The sequence below is a fragment of the Zootoca vivipara genome, chromosome 2 (assembly GCF_965207765.1).
Source record: "Zootoca vivipara chromosome 2, rZooViv2.hap1.1, whole genome shotgun sequence".
NCBI classification, from domain to species: Eukaryota; Metazoa; Chordata; class Lepidosauria; order Squamata; family Lacertidae; genus Zootoca; species Zootoca vivipara.
The window spans coordinates 121,688,965-121,701,631 of record NC_142584.1 but is presented as its reverse complement, the minus strand read 5'-3'; positions in this window follow the sequence as shown (position 1 = coordinate 121,701,631).

Below are 12,667 nucleotides of genomic sequence, written 5' to 3'. Positions count from 1 at the left end.
CCAGGCTGATGTAGGAGATGAAGGAGGGCTTGGCCGGCCTGGCCTCCGCACCGCCCCCTGCGCCCAGCATGTCTGGCCCCCGCGAACTGGCGACTGAATTTCAACAGGGAAAAATAAATCTCAGGTCCTGCACTTAGGCAGGAAGAACCACCTGCCCAAAGAGAGGATGGGGGACACCTGGCTTCCTAGCAGGACATGTGAAAAGGATCTGTGGGCTCTCCTTCCTTGGAGGTTTTTCAGCAGAGGTTGGGGGGCCATCTGTCCTGGATGCTTGAGCTGAGATGCCTGCCTTGCAGGGGGTTGGTCTAGATGACCCTTCAGCCCCTTCCAGTTCTCAGATTCTGTGATGCTATGGCTCTTCAAAGGGGCAGCGGGGAGAAGGGGCAGCATGGGAGACACCTGGCTTGAGAGCAGTACATGTGAAAAGGATCTAGGAGTCCTGATAGACCACAAACTTGACATGAGTCAGCAGTGTGATGCAGCAGCTAAAAAAGCCAATGCAATTCTGGGCTGCATCAACAGGAGTATAGCGTCTAGATCAAGGGAAGTAATAGTACCACTGTATTCTGCTCTGGTCAGACCTCACCTGGAGTACTGTGTCCAGTTCTGGGCACCACAGTTCAAGAAGGATACTGACAAGCTGGAACGTGTCCATAGGAGGGAAACCAAAATGGTCAAAGGCCTGGAAACAATGCCTTATGAGGAACGGCTTAGGGAGCTGGGTATGTTTAGCCTGGAGAAGATAAGGGTAAGGGGTGATATGATAGCCATGTTCAAATATATAAAAGGATGTCCTATAGAAGAGGGTGAAAGGTTGTTTTCTGCTGCTCCAGAGAAGCGGACACGGGGCAATGGATTCAAACTACAAGAAAGAAGATTCCACCTAAACATTAGGAAGAACTTCCTGACAGTAAGAGCTGTTCGGCAGTGGAATTTGCTGCCAAGGAGTGTGGCGGAGTCTTCTTCTTTGGAGGTCTTTAAGCAGAGGCTTGACAGCCATCTGTCAGGAATGCTTTGATGGTGTTTCCTGCTTGGCAGGGGGTTGGACTGGATGGCCCTTGTGGTCTCTTCCAACTCTAGGATTCTATAATTCTATGATTCTAAGGGGGAAAGGAAGGGGGAGAGCCCTCGATCTGGAGATCGCCAGCCCATGGAGAGGAGGGGGGTGGAATAGCTCTTTGTTACGAATGGGGAGGAAACCTTTGTATTTCATTCTTTCCTTTGAGCCAAAGCTGCACTCCAAGCAGCTCACATAAAATGCAGAGGGAGCAGCAGCAGGGTTTGCATTGCAAGGTCTCCTTTGCAGCATAAGGAGATGCTCAGCTGTCAAGAGGTGCTCAGCTCCCCTCCCCCCCCCACGAGGACCCCCATCCCCAAGCAGGGCTGGGACTTGAAGCGAGGCCTCCATTCCGTGCCCCTCGGCGTGTTCTGGGTTCCCCTGGCAGGCATCTCTGGGGCAAGGCTTGGTGGGTCCCTCTTGTCTAGAGCAGGGGGGGGGGCAAGAGGGCCAGATTTAATGAAGTGAAGATGCCTGAGGGCAGACCAAAGTTGTTGACCTTTTTTAGAACTCAGAGAGATTCGGGCCTCAAAACGCACTTTGTACATGCCTGGTGTAGAGAGAGGGAGTCCATGGAGAGGTAGGCTAGATTGGGAGAGAATTGGTGGGCAGGGCACAGGGGGAGCCGGCTAGGGAAACCTCTGGGCAAAGGGAAGACTGAGGGGGTGGAGGGCAGAGGAAGTTGGGGGCTGAGGGAGGAAGGGAAGCCATCTTGGAGAAAGAGAATAAAAAAATTCCTTCAGTAGCACCTTAAAGACCAACTAAGTTTTTATTTTGGTATGAGCTTTCGTGTGCATGCACACTTCTTCAGAAAGAGAGAGAGACTCGGTGGCTGCCTGCCTTGACTTCTCCCTCCTGTCCAGGAATCTCCTTCGAGTAGACCAGGGAGAGATCCCTGAACAGGAGGCCTGATCCACCCACCCTCTCCTCCCTTCAAGCTCAGTCCTTGCCCTGCCATAACCCCCAGGTCAGCTCCTGCATGGGGCGCTGGGGGCTCTTATAGGGAGTCAAACCATGGGGGGGAAAGAGGAAAGAGAGGAAGCCCACTTTATTCTTTCCGCCCTTTGAGGCTTCTGTCTTGGCAACTACAGTCTCACCCACATGCCTGTGTTTCTCTGGAGAAGCATCTATAGAAGACACCCCCAAACTGCGGCCCTCCAGATGTTCTGGCCTACAACTCCCATGATCCCTAGCTAACAGGACCAGTGGTCGGGGAAGATGGGAATTGTAGTCCAAAACATCTGGAGGGCTGAAGTTTGGGGATGCCTGATCTAAAGGGTTCCTACCCAGAGATAACTGTGCCCAACTCCTTCTCTCCATTCCACCAGGTTTCCATTATTACCACTAAATCAGTTCTCATATCTGTGGGATTTAAGGGATTGGAAAGATCGCTATGGAAATGGGCAGGGTTCCCCTCCCACCTGTGTAATTATTACTACAATTGTTTTTGTTTTTTTATTGAATCCCTCCCCAAACATAAATACATATCCCCTTGTTGATTTGTAGTCAGTGGTACATCTGGCCCAATCTGCATCAATATCCCCAAACTTTCAGGATTACTAACAGCTGGCAACCTCCATTTACAATTCATTGTGCCCTTCAAATACCCTACCCCCCTTTTCACACCCACACAGTCCTGTTCAGTGGGGGCATTTACCATAGCTGCCAAGTTCAGCATTGAAAAATAAGGGATGACAGACTCACCCAGCGGTGAGGGCATCTGTTGTTGTTTAGTCGTTTAGTCTTGTCCGACTCTTCGTGACCCCATGGACCATAGCACGCCAGGCACTCCTGTCTTCCACTGCCTCCCGCAGTTTGGTCAAACTCATGTTGGTAGCTTCGAGAACACTGTCCAACCATCTTGTCCTATGTCGTCCCCTTCTCCTAGTGCCCTCAATCTTTCCCAACATCAGGGTCTTTTCCAAGGATTCTTCTCTTCTCATGAGGTGGCCAAAGTATTGGAGCCTCAGCTTCAGGATCTGTCCTTCCAGGGAACACTCAGGGCTGATTTCCTTCAGAATGGATAGGTTTGATCTTCTTGCAGTCCATGGGACTCTCAAGAGTCTCCTCCAGCACCATAATTCAAAGGCATCAATTCTTCGGCGATCAGCCTTCTTTATGGTCCAGCTCTCACTTCCATACATCACTACTGGGAAAACCATAGCTTTAACTATACGGACCTTTGTCGGCAAGGTGATGTCTCTGCTTTTTAAGATGCTGTCTAGGTTTGTCATTGCTTTTCTCCCAAGAAGCAGGTGTCTTTTAATTCCGTGACTGCTGTCACCATCTGCAGTGATCAAGGAGCCCAAGAAAGTAAAATCTCTCACTGCCTCCATTTCTTCCCCTTCTTTTTGCCAGGAGGTGATGGGACCAGTGGCCATGATAATTCCCACATCATTACCTAAATCAGGTTTGCAAGTGGTACCAATATACAAATGTCGACCAATTGCTGGCCTGGATTCTATGTTGTCAGGTAATGGTTTCAAATCCTGCTGATTCTTTAAGAAGTCAGTAGCCATGGGCGTTGCAACTGGGTGTGCATCTTGCATTTGCAAATTCTGGATAAGGATCTTTTGCCGTTGATTTAGAAGAAATGACCCATCTTCTTTTCTTTCAACCTGGATTCCGAGGTAGTACTGGATCTTTCCCATTTCCTTGACCTCAACCTCTGTGCTTAGGTGTTTCACAACCTGTGCATAGTCTCTGTCATTTGCTGTGGCAAGAATCAAGTCATCAGCAAAAGCTAAACGTATGAGAAATAAATGCTCCATTCCTTGACTTGCTGTACAGGCCCTTGTCGGCATGGCCTTGCTTGTACCCAAGCTGCATCAACATTTTGTGCAGTTTCTGATTCCAGGCTCTAGCATAAAGTCCAGAAAGTCCCTTTTGCAGTTTGCTCACTAAATACTACTAATAATAATTTATTATTTATACCCTGCCCGACATTCCACAGGGTGGGTGCCACTACCGAGAAGGCCCTCTGCCTGGTTCCCTGTAATTTGGCTTCTCACAATGAGGGAACCGCCAGAAGGCCCTCGGCGCTGGACCTCAGTGTCCGGGTAGAATGATGGGGGTGGAGACGCTCCTTCAGGTATACTGGTCCGAGGCGGTTTAGGGCTTTAAAGGTCAGCACCAACACTTTGGACTGTGCTCGGAAACGTACTGGGAGCCAATGTAGGTCTTTCAAGACCGGTGTTTCTCAGCGGCCGCTCCCAGTCACCAGTCTAGCTGCCGCATTCTGGGTTAGTTGTAGTTTCCGGGTCACCTTCAAAGGTAGCCCCACGTAGAGCGCATTGCAGTAGTCCAAGCAAGACATAACTAGAGCATGCACCACTCTGGCGAGACAGTCTGCAGGCAGGTAGGGTCTCAGCCTGCGTACCAGATGGAGCTGATAAACAGCTGCCCTGGACACAGAATTGACCTGCGCCCCCATGGACAGCTGTGAGTCCAAAATGACTCCCAGGCTGGGCACCTGGTCCTTCAGGGGCACACTTACCCCATTCAGGACCAGGGAGTCCTCCACACCTGCTCTCCTCCTGTCCCCCACAAACAGTACTTCTGTCTTGTCAGGATTCAATCTCAATCTGTTAGCTGCCATCCATCCTCCAACCACCTCCAGGCACTCACACAGGACCTTCACCGCCTTTGCTGGTTCTAATTTGAAAGAGAGGTAGAGCTGGGTATCATCCGCATACTGATGAACACCCAGCCCAAACCCCCTGATGATCTCTCCCAGCGGCTGCATGTAGATGTTAAAAAGCATGTGGGAGAGGAAAGAACCCTGAGGCACCCCACAAGTGAGAGCCCCGGGGTCTGAACACTCATCCCCCACCACCACTTTCTGAACACGGCCCAGGAGGAAGGAGCGGAACCACTGTATGACAGTGCCCCCAGCTCCCAAGCCCTCTAGACGGTCCAGAAGGATGTTATGGTCGATGGTGTCAACATCTCCTTCTGTGTGGCATTCCTCCAGAGAGAGGCTTCTGCAGTTGGCATCTGTATCGGATTGGACTGGCTTACAATAGAACTCCAGGGTGTAAAGTGTTAAACCCAACCTCCTAGTTGAGTGACACATTCCATTCCTGAGGGGCGGGACTGCCATGAGTTTAAAGGGAATGGGGAGCAGTTATTTGAGTTGTTAGAGTTGAGAGGGTTTGGGGAGCGGGAGTGTGTGGGTGGTAGTGGATATTAGAGTGTTTTGAGAAGTTTACTAGAACTATATTATCTAGCCAGTGTTATATGTAACTAAGAATATGATCTAAGAGCTCATACGAATGAAACCATAACGAATTTTACATGTCCTCTAGTTAAAGAAAGCTTTCTTAAATGTTATGTTAAAAACGGATGTGCCTTATTATTCCAGCAACATATCTGAACTCAAAAGGGTGGTGACTGCAGAGAGGAGGCTAGACTAAACCTGAGGAGCAGGAAAATAGTTTAAACCTCAAGGTCACGCACAGGGAAGGCGAGTGCCAGGGAAAAGGGGCCACAAAGTAGCAAGGGTTGCTAGGGCCATCAGCTGCTGAGGTGAACCTTAGGTGAAAGGGAATCCTTACTGTGGGCCAAGTCTGTTTCTTGTTACACTTGCCGGGAGTTATTCAGGATACTGAGCCACGTTATTGTGAGAACTGGAACTGCACTTCAATTACTAGCAGACACCAAACATAAAAAGGGAGTTTATTTGGGAGGAAGAAGGAATAGTGGGTTGTTTGTAGAATAAATAATTTCCTTCGACACTCTGCTAGTGATAGATAAGGGAGGTACATCACATATTTGGTGGGATCCACACATATTTAGGTGGGATCATCGAAAGTTTAGTGACAGCGCCGGGATTGTCACATAATAAAGGTGATAGCGGCGTGGGACAATCGTTCGCATTATTTGGTGGCAACGCCTGGGTTCGTCGCAGCATCTCCATTGCCACTATATCAGATCTCATGTCTGTGGGATGGTCCATTGCTTGACTTGCTGTACAGGCCCTTGTCGGCATGGCCTTGCTTGTACCCAAGCTGCATCAGCATTTTATTCAATTTCTGATTCCAGGCTCTAGCATCAAGTCCCTTTTGCAGTTTGCTCACTAAATGTCCCTCATGTGGTTTAATAAAACCTTTAGGTTGCCTCTGAAATTTGACCCTGCAGAAAGGCACTTGCAATGTCAATGTGCCTCATTTCCATTTGCTTGGTGGCTGCAATGCTCAAAAGCATTCTTACGCTGCTGTACCTCACAGTTGGCGCAAAGACTTCATCATAATCTTCGCCATAGCATTGAGAAAAGCCTTGCGCTGCACTTTCTCTTCTGCCGCTTTCTTATTCTGAAACACCCACTTCCTTCGTATGGCCTTACCGGGAGGTAGGTCAGAAAGGGTCCACGTCTTCTTCTGATGCAGTACAACATCTCCTTCTGTGTGACCTTCCTCCAGAGAGAGGCTTCTGCAGTTGGCATCTCCTCCAATGTAGAAGGTTTTTGAGAACAGAATTTGTGTGGCGGCAGCAGTGGGAGCCCCCATTAGCTAAAGTGGTATCTCAGATTAAGAATGATTTCAGGTTAAGAACGGACCTCCAGAATGAATTAAGTTCGTAACCTGAGGTACCACTGTAGCTTCAAAGACTTCTCTTGCTTCTAGAAGCACTATCAAATGTTGCTTCCAGTGCACGAAATTGTATTCATTTAACTTAGGGCCCTGATGAATAGTGGGCAGGTTCATGGACATAGAGCAGCTCCTTTCCTATGAGAAACCACTTTTTTATAAAAAGTAAACTCCACAGTTCAAGTGTATTCTAAGATAATGCTACTTCCTTAACGCTGATTAAGGGTTATGAAAGGCTGATGAGGCATTACAATTATTTAACATCATTTCATTTCCCTTTCTTAAACATTTGGAACATATGGAGGACAGGAGAGAATGTATGAGATGTCAAAATAAGAGCAGGTATTGATTGATGTGTGTAATATCGAACTCACACAGGGGAGAAACCCTTTGAATGCATGGAGTGTGGAAAGAGCTTCAGTCAGAGTGGAAGTCTTACAAAACATCAACAAATTCATACTGGGGAGAAACCATGTAAGTCCTACGGAAGTGGATTGAGGTTCAGTTGTAGTGGAAGTCTTACAAACCACCTAAAGACTCTGAGGGGTAAGAGCTGTAAGAGTGGAAACTCTACAAGCCATGAATTAACTCAAAGAAGGGAAATGGTTTAAATACCGGTAGAAGGATTGCGGATTCTGCTTTGGTTATTATGGAATGCTTTTTAAAGTGTAGAACCTCTTTCTCTCCGAATTGACACTTTCCTTCACATCAGTGACAGGAAATCAATCTTAAATGAATGCAGTGTGTGTGAGCTTCTGTTGTTTGTATGTAACATTGTCTAGACATGTATTTAAAGTAATGAAGGTAGTCTTTCACAATAGTAAGCATAATGATATATTTCATGTACTGTTAGATAGAGAGGGGGAGTGTGTGAGTCTGGAGTGTTGCTTCTGAATGAGGATGGATTGAGAGTGAGCTGGTTTTGGTGTTTGGTGGAGGGAGGTGGAAATGTTTGTATTTGGGAATGGGGAGCTGCACAAGGTGGAGCTGAGACTGGGGGTGTTGATTTGGAAGCAGAGTTAGATTAATATTATAGGAACAGCAGCATCACTCCCACTGTTATGATTGCAATAATGGAACCATGAAGACACAGAAAGACTGAAAGCACCTCCTTATATGCCCAAGGTAATCTTGAAAACCCTCATCTATTCTTTTGATTTATAGATATTTTGTACATAGATATATTTGGTGGCAGGAGAAATAAAAGGGGTATTTAGTGGCATAACCAGGAAAGGCTCTGTTCCTAGCTGCACATCTTGCATGAGGAGGGAAGGGGGCACAGGGAAGAAGGGGCCGTACCAGAGCATCTCAAAGCAATGTAAGGATGAGTCTACTGTGGAAGGAGGTTCAGGCAGGTCCCAAAGCGAGAGTGCTAAGGGTCAACTTCCTCCAAATCCACCAGCTGCCCCAAGGCAGGAGCCCCCTCTGGGCCCAGTGGGTGGAAAGCCTCCCTCCACCTTTGCAACTGGACATGATCCGAGGGCAGTGATGGCGAACCTTTTAGAGACCGAGTACCCGAAAATTCATAATCCGAGGTTCCACTGTATTGCATTATATTCTTCATTAAATTATCTTTCCACTGATATGTTATGGTATAACTCAGTGCTTTTTTTCCTTTAAAAATGTTTAGGGTGTACTCTCATTTTGACTCCAGAAAATCACCACCGGGGGAGGGAATAAATACAGTTCAAATTGGGAAAAATAAATACACTCTTACCTCAGTTTTCGAACAGTTTAGTTCTCAAACTACTTTGAACCTGAGCACTTCAAACTCAGAAATGAGTGTTGCCATTTTGGACCTTTTTTCAGAAGCCAAACGTGTTCTGTTCAAAGTATAATTTCTATTTTGGGTGCCATACGTCCGTTTTCCTAGTGAGGGAAGGCGGGCTGGGCAGCAAGCAGTGTGAAGCCTCCCCGTCTGAGAGATCCCCGCCCTGCTCCTGAACAGGGCTTCCTTCAGAGGTCTTCTCTCTTTGACATCTGATGGGGGCGTGTGTTCCACACAGAGGGAGCCACTACCGAAAAGGCCCTCTGCCTGGTACCCTGTAAATGTGTGGGAACCGCCAGAAGACCCTCAGAAGTGGACCTCAGCTAAATGGTGGGGGGATATTTTATTTTCCTTGTGTTAGATGGATGTTGAAACCAGGTGTGATTGACAAGGCATGTATGGATCACAGATTTCTGCCCAACACCACTCCTCTTCTATCACATGACCTGTGATGTTTCGATGACACTGTAAGAAATGTTGTGGGAACTTTTAAAAACTCATGTAATCTTTGTCCTGGACATTTTCTTTTTTGCTCTCCTTAGAGATTGAGACCTTTGTTGCAACAACTACTGTAAATGATCAGGCCTTCTGGCCACTCATTGCTTGGCTGGGGTCTCGTGTTTTCTGCTCAACCCAGCATCCGCAGGGCTAGACTCCAGCCAAGTTGGAAAGCGCTTTAGATAGCGTTCCCCAAGAATTGTTCTCTCTGCCTGGATGGAGTTGGGGAGCTGTCGAAACCAAACCCCATGTTCTCCCCAAAACACAGAAGACACAGACTTCAGCCTGCTGCTGGATGTGCCCCAATCCATAAAACAGTGTTGGGGAGGCTAAGACCACGCCTTTCTTCTTTGGTGGGGAGGAGATAGTTGTCCCCAGGGGACTGCTCAGTGTCAGGAGTATGGGCAGGAGTCAGGCTCTGCAGGACTGGGGCCTGCCTCAGCTTGTGCTGGAGAAGCAAGGTGTGGCCACTCAGGTGAGGCCACTTGATAACTCACTGCACCTGGTGGCAGGAGCTGGGAGGGATAAAAGCTCAGCATGTCCCTTCAGCTCTTTGCCACAGCAACGCGATCCCTGCCTTGTTGCATCTGGCCTCCTGTTCCTTGCTCCTTGTTCCTCACTCCTCGGACCTTCGCCTTCCCAACGCCTTGCTCCTCGACTCCCAGACGTTCGCCTCCGCCTTGCTCCTTGACCCTCAGGCCCTCGCCTCAGTGACGCCCTGCTTCCCAACCTTCAGTTCCTTGACCCTGCAACTGCCTGCTGCTGGACCCTCAGCCCTGCACCATCCGGACCCCGTTCCTGCTTCCACACCACCATCTTGCCCCCGGTCCTGACATCCTCAGGTGGGCCTGCTACCTCCCGCCGGCCAGACGGTGACACTCAGTGTCCCAATAAGGCTGCTTTGGGTGGGTGGGGGAGCACTCTTCTCTGGTTCCTCTCAGGCAGCAAATGTATTTGTCTCCCCCCCACCCACAAGGCATTCAAAACTAAATTAACACTTAAATCTAAGACTTACTATGTTAAAATAAAGAGAAAAAAAGAAATATCCACAAATCCTTTTCTACTACCTCTATGTGCTTCCAAATCTTAAACATTCTCAATATTGCAATTATTTTTCAAATAAATATTAAATTTCTTCCAATCTTCTTCCACCGACTCTTCCCTCTGGTCAGGGAGTCTCCCGGTCAATTCAGCCAGTTCCATAAATTCGATCATCTTCGACTGCCACACATCCACTGTAGGTAAATCTTCCTTCTTCCAATTCCTATCCGGGAAAATTCTCGCTGCTGTTGTGGCATACAGAAAAAAACGTAACATCTTTCTTAGGTGTTTCCTCCCTAAAAATCCCAAGTAAAAAAAAGCTTCTAGTTTCTTAATAAATGTGTTTTTCAACACTTTTTTCATTCCATTATAAATCTTTTCCCAGAAGATCTTTACTTGGGGGGCTGGTCCCCCATCCTTCTCCCACTCTTCTGATCCGAAGAAGGAATGGGGGAGGGGAGCCCTTCTCTACCTTCCTCTCCCTCCCCAACCCCCTCCCCCCATCTGCCCTGTTTGTAGATGGAAGGGAGGAGAAGCACACTCTTCTCTCCCTCCCCAAACCTCCCAATTAAGTGGCCCTCCTCCCCCTCCCCCTCCCCCTCCTCTCCAGGCCTCTTCTCTTCCGAAAATGAGGCAGGGTGGAGACCCTTCCCATCTATCCATGCCTCTCCCTTAGAAAAAAGCACAACTCTAGGAAGCATAGCTCATTGACCCATGGTGTTATGGGAAACCTGGGTGCGAGACTGCTCCGTCACCCAGCTCCTCGGACGGATCCCGCGGTTCACTGTAGAAGTAAAGGAAAGAGTCCCGCCAGCATCCGGAGCAAAACGACAAGGTTTATGACTGCGCAGCAGGTTTGAGCCAAGACTGAACAAGCAGAATAGGGTTACAAGAACTTTCAAACCCCCCCCCCACTGAAATCCCATAATGCATTTCAGAATCGTCATTCCTACATCACTGTTACATAGTCAAAGGTCAGAAAAGGGGGGGGGGAGGTTCACAAGACATTGACATACAGGTAAACAAGATTGACATAAGGGAATGATTCAGGGTCCAGATCAGCATTTAGGTGAGTACCCAGCAAGGGTCCAAATGGGCGCAGCTTATCGCCTGGGCGAGTCCGGAGGGATGCAGACGGCTGGTGAGACTCTGAATGGAATCTGGATTTCCAAGACCATCAGCATGCCGGATATTGGGTGTTTGGGAAGTCTTTGGCTAATGTTACGCAATCGCGTTGGAATGAGGGAGATTGCTAGAAGGATGAATTTCTATGAATTTATCAGCATTATACATAAGGGTTTGGTGACTTCTGTTTCAGTGTATCTGAAGAAGTGTGCATGCACACGAAAGCTCATACCTATGACAAACTTAGTTGGTCTCCAAGGTGCTACTGGAAGGATTTTATTTATTTATTTTAGGCATTATAGGTTTTTGTTTTTTTAATACAAACTGCTTCTCTTCGGGGAGGCCTGTGTGGCCAGGATACATCTTGAAATGTGGTGCCCAGAACTGGATACAGTACTCCAGGTGAGGTCTGACCAGAGCAGAATACAGTGGTACTATTACTTCCCTTGATCTAGACGCTATACTCCTGTTGATGCAGCCCAGAATTGCATTGGCTTTTTTAGCTGCTGCATCACACTGCTGACTCATGTCAAGTTTGTGGTCTATCAGGACTCCTAGATCCTTTTCACATGTACTGCTCTCAAGCCAGGTGTCTCCCATCCTGTATTCGTGCCTTTCTTACTTTCTTTTTGCCCAAGTGTAGTACTTTACATTTCTTCCTGTTAAAATTCATCTTGTTTGCTTTGGCCCAGTTGTCTAATCTGTTAAAGTCATTTGGAAGTGTGATCCTGTCCTCTGGGGTATTAGCCACCCCTCCCAATTTGGTGTCATCTTCAAACATTTGTATGAAATATATTTTGTATCAAATGTCTTTGAATGTATCCCTCCTTGAATGTATCTCTCCTTTATGCATCTTTTCCACTACAAAAAGTAAGTAGAAGGATGCAACCAAAGATCTTATGTGACTTTACATTGCTGTATACTTGATCTGTCAATATTTTCATCTTCTGCCGTTCACGTTTTTGTGCCCTGGTATCACCAGGAAGGTGTGAATCCGTGACTTTTGTGGTGCAGGCTGTACCTCTGGGCATGATGTGTGATTTGAGGGTGAGTTAGGGGTGACCCAATGCAAAAAGCGTGAGAATCCATGTGGATTTGTGCCATTGCAGCCCCACGAAACAGTGGATGCGTGATTTTGTTGGTGGTGCCTACAGACTAAGGTGTGTTCTAGAGTATCATGGTGGTTTTATTTTGTTTCAATATAAAAATCATATCAATTCATGAGGATCCGTGCCTCGGATCCATCTTTTTGTGGTGCTGCAGGGCAGCAAAGTGTTTTTTATACTCCAGTCTGTAGGCGTGGTTCCAGATGTGATTTGACACTGGATTTATTGCAGTTGTTTTTTTAAAAAAGTGGAGGATCCCTGAGGATCCGTGTAGATCCGCGTTTTACCCTCTTCCCCTTTGAACCAAAGCTGTCTGAGGTTTGCCTCACGCCCAGCGGACATTCCTTCAGCTGTTCTCCAAGCAGCTCACATCAAACAAGCTGGTGTGTGTGTGTGTGTGTGTGTGTGTGTGTGTGTGTGTGTGTGTTGTGATGGCATCCTAAGTCACTTTTCCAAACCCAAAAGGCGCATCCCAACTCCGGTC